The sequence below is a fragment of the Mus caroli genome, unplaced genomic scaffold (assembly GCF_978045245.1).
Source record: "Mus caroli unplaced genomic scaffold, Mus_caroli_1 scaffold_4, whole genome shotgun sequence".
Lineage (NCBI taxonomy): Eukaryota > Metazoa > Chordata > Mammalia > Rodentia > Muridae > Mus > Mus caroli.
In genome coordinates, this window is record NW_028227259.1 from 26,038,778 (window position 1) to 26,048,658 (window position 9,881).

Consider the following 9,881-nt stretch of genomic DNA (forward strand, 5'->3'; position numbering starts at 1 on the left):
TTCATGATATGTGTGTGCATGGTGTGTAAATGTGTGTGTGTGCAGTGTATATATGCATATATGTGTCTGCTCAGTGTGGTGTGTATAGATGTGTATATGAGTGGTATGTATATGTGTGAGCACAAGTGCCAAGGTTCCCACATGAAGGTCAGAGACAACTTGATGTAGTTGGTTTTCTCTTCTTTCACCTTCACTAGGTCTGGGATTGAATCATGTCTGCAGGCTCGCATGTGTCTTTTCCAGTGGAGCTGTCTTACTGGATCCTTGTGTAACTTTCATTGTAGCATAATTATTCTTACTCTAAAATGGACTTTATTATTTTAAAATACTTAATGAATATTTATTACATGAATATACATTTCATTCACTTTGCTTGACAATGTGCTTTGGAGTGCTCACGTGCATATATATATATACACACACATACACATATATATATAATATATATATACACACACACACACAAAACTTTGTAATACTTGTATGCTTATAGTCTCAGCATTTACCTTGCAGAGGGAGGAGGGTCACTACAAGCTTGAGGTCTGCCTGTGGGTTTTAGGTCAGCCAGGGATATACTTGGTGTTTGGGATGGCTCACTGAGTAAAGGCTGTGTTGTACAAGCCCAGCAACCTGAGTCTGATCTCTAGCACTCATAGTGCACAGAAAGAGAACTGAGATTCCACGGTTGTCCTCTGACCTCTATCTATATGCTGTGATATATATGCTAATATATGCTAATGTGCATACACATGTACACTACTAATAAAATGTTCCCCACAGTTAAAAACAAAGCAAAACCCAACATACACACACACACACACACACACACACACACACACACCACACACTGTCTGTGTGTGTGTGTACATACACACACAGACAGTGTACTCATCACAGTCATGTGTGGGCAGCATCATCTAATACAAAGCCAGCTTAGCAGGAGACTGTTGAGTACACACGGGTGCTGTGCAGATAGGATGGAAAACACCATTCTACCATGCTGACAGCATGGTCCACCGTAGAGCGGTCTCTCCTCTCAATAGCATGTCTGACTGTATTGTAGCTTACTGCTGCTGTCACACTGCACAAGAGCCAGTGACAGGCCATGTTGCTAGAAAAGAGCAACACTGGGAGCGTGAAAGTCCAAGAATAATGCACGTGAGGGTGTTGTCTGCAAGTGTGAATTAACTGTATTAGTGTAGTATCAGGTGAGGCAGGCTACTAACAAAGGAAAGAGCTTTGTTTAGCTGCCAAGCTCAGGGGTTCAAGGGCATCAGTTCGGCTCTGGTGAGGGCCTTCTCATTTGCTCATGGTGTGGTAGATGGTCACAGTGGGAACATTGTGGGAGTGAAGACTGCATCTGGGTTCAGGAAGCCACAGAACACTGGGTGAGCTTCTGTAATGACCCTCTCTTGGGCATTATCTCAGTCTCTTCGGAGGGCAGAGCCCCCAGAGTGACCCAAAGGCTCTTTACATAATGGGTTCCTATTATGGAACCCTATTAGGCTAGCCAGGGAGATGTGTAGTGATAGTCTTGAGATATAGAGCAAGCCAGTGAGATGGCTCTCTGAGCAAAAGCTGTGTGAGCCTGACATGCTGAGTTTGATCCCCAGCACCCACTGTGGAAGGAGAGAACTGACCCAAGGCTGGTCATCACTTGAGATTTGTCATCATTTGAGATTTGCATCCTGCTTCCCCTGCCCCGAATAGTGGTGTCCCAGGACCAAGCCTCCTACTCACGAGGCTAGAGGACAGAGCACATCCATGCTGTAGCTGTAGGTATTTATGGATAGGAAATGACAGAGTGTAGGAGCCGCACGGCCTGTTGATTCAAGCAAACCCTGAGGGGCATGGAGCAAATCTGCTACCATGGAAGAAATCTACAGTATCCTGTGCTGTTTCCTGTGTGACAGAGATGCTCAACCACAGTCTCCCAATCAAGGGTTCGGAGTCTTTAGTTGTCTTTCATCCAGACACACATTTCTCTGCACTTCCTTGGGAACTTTGGCTCCTCACCACCTTCCAGCTGCTTTACTGCAACCAATCCTGCTTGGTCTGTCTGCCTCAGCCACATCCTCTGCATCTATATGTCAGTGTTGACACTCATGTTGGCCAAACTAGAGCCAGTGTAACTGGCTCAGACCCAGAGTGTCTACCTAATTCTATTTGCCACAAGATTGTTTTGAAACTCTTTTATTCATTCATTTTTTTAAATTAAAATTGTGTGTGTGTGTGTGTGTGTGTGTGTGTGCATGTGTGTGTGTGTGTGTGTGTGTGTGTGTGTATGTGTGGGGTGTATGTGTTTATGTGAGTGCACATGCCTATGGAGGTTAGAGGTCAGCATTGGATGTGTTTCTCAATCACGCTCTAGCTTTTGAGACAGTGTTTCACGACCAACCTGTAGCAAACTAATTCGACTATACTGGCTGGCCAGTGACCTCCTATCTTGCCCTACCCTGCCTCCATGCTAGGCTTCTAGCCATGTGCCACTATGTCTTGGCTCTTTACATGGGTAACAACTCAGACCCTTAGGCTTGTGTGGCAGGCACACGTTGAACCTCCTTCCCAGCCCAGTGATCATTTTAGTTTAGATATAAAATATAGAGAGCAATATGATCTACTGCAATGCAACTACACGGTGCTGTCCTCTGCAACCCCGGCTCAGACACATCTTAGAGGAAGTATGTCAGAAGTGGGCAGTGGGGAGAACAAGGAAGGTGCCCAGAGCCTGCTTCCATTCTCAGTCTCCAGGGTGGAGCTGGGCTGCAACTGGGTCTGCAAGCCCTGAGAAAAAGACCCAGAGCTGTAAGTATAGGCTCAGAGCTGTAAGTATAAAGACTGGCTACCCTTAAGTCAATGATACCTACTTTCCTCTTCCCTCAATTTCCCAAGCATTCTAAGGACCTTGTTGCTGTCAGAAGGTTTAAGGGTTTTTTTGTTTATTGATTAAAGCTGCCAGATATTGTATAGAAAACTAAAATATGATTTGGTCACTTTATAAAGAAGGACTATGTTAGAATTATATCACTAATTAAAAAAAATTCCCACACACTTTTGGTTCAGGTTGACTTAGCCTAGATTGCAATGTGGTAGAATTGGGAGGAAAGGCAAGCATCCCTGAGGGAAAGGCCCATGACTTCGAGTGAAGTTTCCTGTAGACTACTGTGTCCAAGTTTGCTTTCTGTTGCTGTGATAAAGACCATGACCTAGAGCAACTCCAAGAAGAATGAGTTTGTCTGGCTTACATATCCTGATTACAGTATACCAGTAAAAGGAACTCAGACAGGAACCTGGAGGCAGGAAATGGAGGAGTGCTGCTTATTGGCTTGTTCACCAAAGCACACTCACCCTGCCAAAGGACAGCCCCATCCCAAGGCCCTCCCACATCAACAACTAATCAAGAAAACACCCATGGACGTGCCTATAGGCAATCTGAAGCATTTTTCTCAATCGAGGCTTCTCTTCGCAGATATCTCTAGTTTATGTCAGGTTGACAAAACTGAAACCAAGACACCATGTTGATCAATATCATCTTTAACAAACACACCCTAGAATTATAAGCCAGCAGTTCTTAGACCTGTTAAAGTGCTTTGATAGAGCTTTGCCCTGTTTGACAGGTTGAGACACCAGCTCTCATCTATGTAGAAAAAAGTATTAAAAATTATATGGCTTTAATGTAGAAAAAAGCTCATGATTTAACTGTTCCACAGTGAACATGGACTTTAAAGCCTCATGTTGTACAAGATAAATACAACCATCTTTATCTGTCAATTGTGACTGATTGGTGAATCTCTCTGCCTCTCTCTCCACCCTCTGCCCAGCCCTGCCTCTTGCTTCAATGCCCTCCCCCTACGTGCTCTCACCCTCCTTTACCTCCTCCTCCCTGGACCAAACAAGGCTTACCTGATGAGTCACAGTGGCTAGCTCAGAGTTGTTCTTTATACTCCAGGAAAAGCCCCATTTTAAAAACTGCAGGCACTCACAAGTGCTTCTTCTGTTACCACATAGGCTGAGATTAAGGGGAAAATAAATATAGGGGGAAAATAGAACTTGCCAGAGTTGGGGACTCCATTGCTGCTGCTCCAGGTGACGTGTGCACTACTGCTGAGGTGTATCTATCCTCTGGCCACTGCTCTCAGCGGAATTGGGGCTCTGAGTGTTCGGATATGAATGACTCTTATCATAAGGATTCTAATAGTATCATAAAATTAGAATAGAATTTCAGAGCTGGCGGATGCACCTGGAGAGCAGGTGACTGAGTGTGTGTGTTGATGTAGCAAGTCTCAGCTGGTCCCTCCAGTCTGGTTAGAACTGGAGGGTGGCCTTGAGAAATGTCCCCTCAGCAAGAGGCAGGAGAAATCCCCCACGTTAGACCTGCTGTGTGAGTGTGTTTCAGGGTGACAGTGGTTCCTGCTACAGCTTCCTAAGTGACTAACAGGCTCTCATGAGACTAAAGTGCAGACCTGCGGTTCATTCCTTCCTTGGGCTCCTCCCCTTGTGTCTCCTCTACAGATGGTCCGGCTGGGTCGACCTCTCAGCTTAATCAGCACAGCTGATTTCAAAGAGTGCCCTGCTAGGAAAATTTACTTGTACTTAATTAAAGAGCATTTTATAATGTTTCTTTCTAAATGTATTGTCAGGCTTGCTAAATAGAAATATAAATTGATTGCAAGGCAATTGTAATGGATGACTGACAAGGAAAGAAATCTTTATTACAAAGTGACAGGGGTCTGCGGAGATGGCTTGGTGTTTAAGGGTGCTTGGTGACTTTCCGGAGGATCTGAGTTTGGCTACCAACATTCGATATGGGATGGCTCACAACTGCCTACAACTGTGGCTCTCCTCTGACCTCCACAGGCACATTGTATGCTTACACATATATATAAATAAAATTAAAAAATAAGTATTATAAAAAGAAGCTATCGCTTGATCTTAGGATTATAAAGGTTGCATTTTTACAAACCCTGACTTATTCTCAGTTAAGGAAGCAGCTGTGTAGTCTCTCCTCTCAGATAGTATATGAGTACTGGGAATTTTTAAATTTTCATTTCATGAAATATACTTTTAAATTATTAAAATTGAATAATTATAAACCTAAAGGTTTATGATGTCAAATAAAAGCTTAATGACATGCTTTGGCTGCAGTTCTAATATCTGGTGGTCAGATCAATGCAGTAGTCTTGCCTACTTTATACCTACTGAGTGAGTCTGATGTTTTCCCAGCACTGACTCATGGAAATGCCAGGAATGGTAGAGCTGACACCCCAGGTGTTAACCACAGGCTTTTCTCTAGTCACAGAGCAGACCTGGGGAGGCGAAGAGATACTGACTGCATATGACCCATGACCTCTGCTGACCAGCAAGAAGTGAGGAAACTGTACCTGCAGCTGCGGGAGGCAGGTGACACAATGAGGGAGGTGTTCTGGTGTGTGTGTGTGTGTGTGTGTGTGTGTGTGTGTGTGTGTGCCTCAATGTGACTGATGCTAACAAGGGCTGTGAGAAGTCACAATGAATGAATGAGAAGTTACAATGGCTGGATGCAGTCACCGTCACATGTGTGCCACAGATGGCCACAGCTTATTATCATAGAGTACAGGAATAGTGGGAAGGAGTTTATTTTTATTTTTGGGTATGGGTGTTTTGACTGCATGCATGTCTGTGTACCAGCTGCATGCCTGGTGCCCATGAAGTCTAAGTAGGAGCGCCAGATTCCTTGAAACTGAAACGGGTAGTGTGAGCTGCCACAGGATACTAGGAATTGAACCAGAATCCTCTGGTTCTAGAAGAGCAGCTAGTGCTCTTAACCACTGGGCCATCACCTAGTCCCTTGTTTATAATTTTTAAACCGGAGCTACCAATAAGATCATTTTCTGGCCAAATTTAGAAGTATTTTCGTTTCTACTCCCCTCCCCCTACCTCACTGTGCTTGTTTATTTTGTAAAGAAAAAGAAAACTCCCAGTGTGCTCTGTCTGTATAGTGGTACTAGAGAGCTACCAAAGAAAAGCCCAAGGTCCAGCAGCCTACAGGAGTCCTATGAGACTGATAACTAGAAAAAAGCTCACTAGCAGAGCACGCCTGCTCAGTATGAAGACATAGACGCCTGCCCATGACATCTTTTATCTTAATTAGGGTAGTAGACTCAACTTGCCATTCTGATAATTCGGCCATTTTCTCAAGCTGAATTAGCATGTTTTAACTTATTTATTCATTAGGTATTATGTTAATAATAAATTAAACTTTATTAAGGCATGGTTGTGTGATGTAATTACAGTTCTCTGAATTAGAGTTTAAGGAAGTTACTGCCATACTCTATGTGACCTCAGTGTTCCCTAAGAACAAGTGTTACTAGCATTATAAAATTTCTGAAAATGCACAGTTTAGGTCTTGGTTGATTTACAGATAGTTGACCTCTACAGAGCTGGTATTCTGAGCAGAGACTTTAGGCCCAGCAGTGGCAACCCCAGTAGGGTTGAGAGTTAGCAGACACTAACAACAGGGTGCATCATTTCCTGAGGTGCTTCCTTGGGAAGTTGTTATGTTCATGATGCAGGGAGGTGGTGTTTGTCTTTGCTCTGAAGTGGGGTGGGGCAGTGGTGTAGAAACCATTCCCCTTGACAGCTTTGTGGGGTTCATTGCCAGGTTTAATTACCCCCCCCTGGTGTGTGTGTGTTTGTATAAAGGCATGCACACATGCCATGACACACTTGCGGATGTCAGAGGACAACTTGTGACAGTTTTGTCCTTTTATTATGTGGGACCCAGGGATAGAATTCAGGTCACCAGGCTTTGCCACAAACACTGAGGCATCTCACTGTCCTCCTCCTCCTCTTCCTCCTCTGCCCCTCCTCCTTTCCCTCCTTCTCCTTTGAGCAAAGACAACTCACTAATGCAATGTTCTTTTTTTTGATTTTTAATATTTTTATTACATATTTTCCTCAATTACATTTCCAATGCTATCCCAAAAGTCCCCCATAGTGCCCCCCACTTCCCTACCCACCCATTCCCATTCTTTTGGCCCTGGCATTCCCCTATATTGGGGCATATAAAGTTTGCAAGTCCAATGGGCCTCTCTTTCCATTGATGGCCGACTAGGCCATCTTTCGATACATATGCAGCTAGAGACAAGAGCTCCGGGGTTCTGGTTAGTACATCATGTTGTTCCAACAATAGGGTTGCAGATCCCTTTAGCTCCTTGGGTACTTTCTCTAGCTTCTCCATTGGGAGCCCTGTGATACATCCAATAGCTGACTGTGAACATCCACTCCTGTGTTTGCTAGGCCCCGGCATCGTCTCACAAGAGACAGCTATATTTGGGTCCTTTCAGCAATGTTCTTGAGAGAGAGAGAGAGAGAGAGAGAGAGAGAGAGAGTGAGAGAGAGAGAGAGAGAGAGAGAGAGAGAGAGAGAGAGAGAGAGAGAGAGAGAGAGAATGCATACTTACGCAGGCATGCACACACACTTATGATCCCCCCCACCCCAAGCACTACAGTTCCAGTGGATTGTCTGAAAAGCCATCAGCCATGAATACTAGAATTACTCCAAGGCCCCATCTCCAGGTGATCAGGAAATAGATATGATCTCTACCCACCCCCACTATTGGATAAGGACTAGCTTTCCTCTTGTACTCTCCCTCTATACCATGGAGGTAATGGGAGAGACATGAACTGAGCTCACCATCCTATGCTCTATCCCATGGGCCAGTGCCAGTTCAAGGGGCACACAGGAGTCACTTGTGAGCCTCACAGAAGGGACAAATCATGGTGACTCCATTGGCTCCCAGTGGCCTGGGCTTCATTCTCAGCAGTTGTTCCTGAGCCTGTGCTGGATAGTGGAGCATAGGCAAGCTCCAAGGGTTAGGGAGCTTTGGGCTGACAGTGGGACATGGTGCCTCTCAGGGCTTGTGAGAGGTTTTAGGATGCTGGAGGCTCTTGCACTTTCCACAGCCTGGGCCGGCATCTGGGACCTACCTGCAAACCAGTGGGAACAGGCTTGGGAGACAGTCTTGGCCAGACACCCTGGAACAGCTGCCTGCAGATGGGTCTGTCTGTTGGTCCCCCAGCTGGGTCTGCTAATGAAGGATGCCTTCATCGCTGCTCTTGGAAGACTCCATTGAATATGGAAGAGAACCCAAGCGTTTTAGAAAGGAAAAACAAAAACAAAAACCCTAAGCTTCAGGATATTGCTTTCATTGTGAGCTATGAGAAAAGAGTATCTTTTAATGGTCATTGGTAAGAAATAATTAAGGAGAATTTTAGTTACAGGGCACTTTGCAGAAAGGGTGTATTTAGCAAAATGGGGCTCCTGTGTCTTGGTGCATCTTTCATCTCCTTACTGTGCTCATCCTCATCTGGCTGAGCAACATTCGATCCATAGCTCTCCTCAAGCTGTATTGACATAGCCTTTGAAAAAGAAGCCTAGTTCTTTAACCGAGAGTATACTTGAAATTCAAACACAATAACCCAAGGGGAGGGAATCAGACACCTGGGGATGGCAGTGGTGCTGACTGATGGGAACTGCAGAATGTGTCCATGGGTCCAGGTGACAACAGACTTCTGTCCCTTAGGACATGAGCCTTTGGTCATGAGTGAAAGAGAGAGAGAGGTTGTTATGTTGAATGGAACCCATTCCAGGAGGAACTAGGAGCCTCGTGCTCCATATTCATATTTAAAAGTTATGTGCCCAAGGGAGAATTTTATATTAGATATTTTCTTATTTACATTTCAAATGTTATTCCCTTTCCTAGTTTTCTCTCTGAAAATCCCCTGTCCCCTCCCCCCTCCCCCTGCTCCCCAACCCACCCATTCCCATTCCTGGTCCTGGCATTCCCTTATACTGGGACATAGAGTCTTCATAGAACCAAGGGCTGAGGGAGAATTTTGAAAGAGGGAAATAGTTTTTATTTGAGAAATGTTAGTGACATCCTATTTGATGTTTCCAACATTACTCATAGACTGGGTGATGGTTTGTCCCTGTGGGTTCTCCTGTTTCTACTCCTGTTCCTTCCCTTCACTGCAGGACTTGAGAGTGGACCCATGCTCTCTTTCTCTAGAGAATGTGAAGAAAAAGGAAATATTCAAACTCTTCTCTGGCCTAAGCAGATGGCCCAGTGGGCAAACACTTGCAGCTCACACATGAAGTTCAGATCCTAGCATCCAGATAACAAGGCAGAGACAGAGACAGAGACAGTACAGTAGCTGGAGCTTGCTGGCTGCCAGCCTAACCCCAAAGCACAATTCATGGAGAGACACTTCCTGAAAGGAATAAGACAGAAAGTGATGAGGAAGACACATGCTGCCCTCTTCTGGCCTTCTCCCATGTGCATAGGTGCATAGGTGTATTCACTGGCACCCATTAGTGTTCATATATGATATACTTGTGACACACCACACACACACATACTGTACTGGCTGGTTTTGTGTCAACTTGACACACGTTAGAGTCATCAGAGAAGAAGGAACCTCGGTTGAGGAAATGCCTCCATAAGACCCAGCTGTAACTCATTTAATTTCTCAGTTATTGATAGATGAGTTGGACCCAGTTCATGGTGGGTGGTGCTGTCCCTGAGCTGGTGGTCCTGGGTTCTATTAGAATGCAGGCTGAACAAAAAGCAGCACCCCTCCATGTTCTCTATATCAACTCCTGACTCCAGGTTCCTGTCTTGCTTGAGTACCTGCCCTGACTACTACTATTGTGTGAGGTTCAATGCGTGCTTTGAGCTTCAGTATTGTTTCTTTTATAAATGTGGGTTCCCTTGCATTTAGAGCATAGATGTTCAGAATTAAGAGTTCGTCTTGGTGGATTTTTTCCTTTGATGAATATGTAGTGTCCTTCTCCATTTTTTTTTTTTTGAAATTTTTGGTTGAAAGTCTATTTTATTGGAT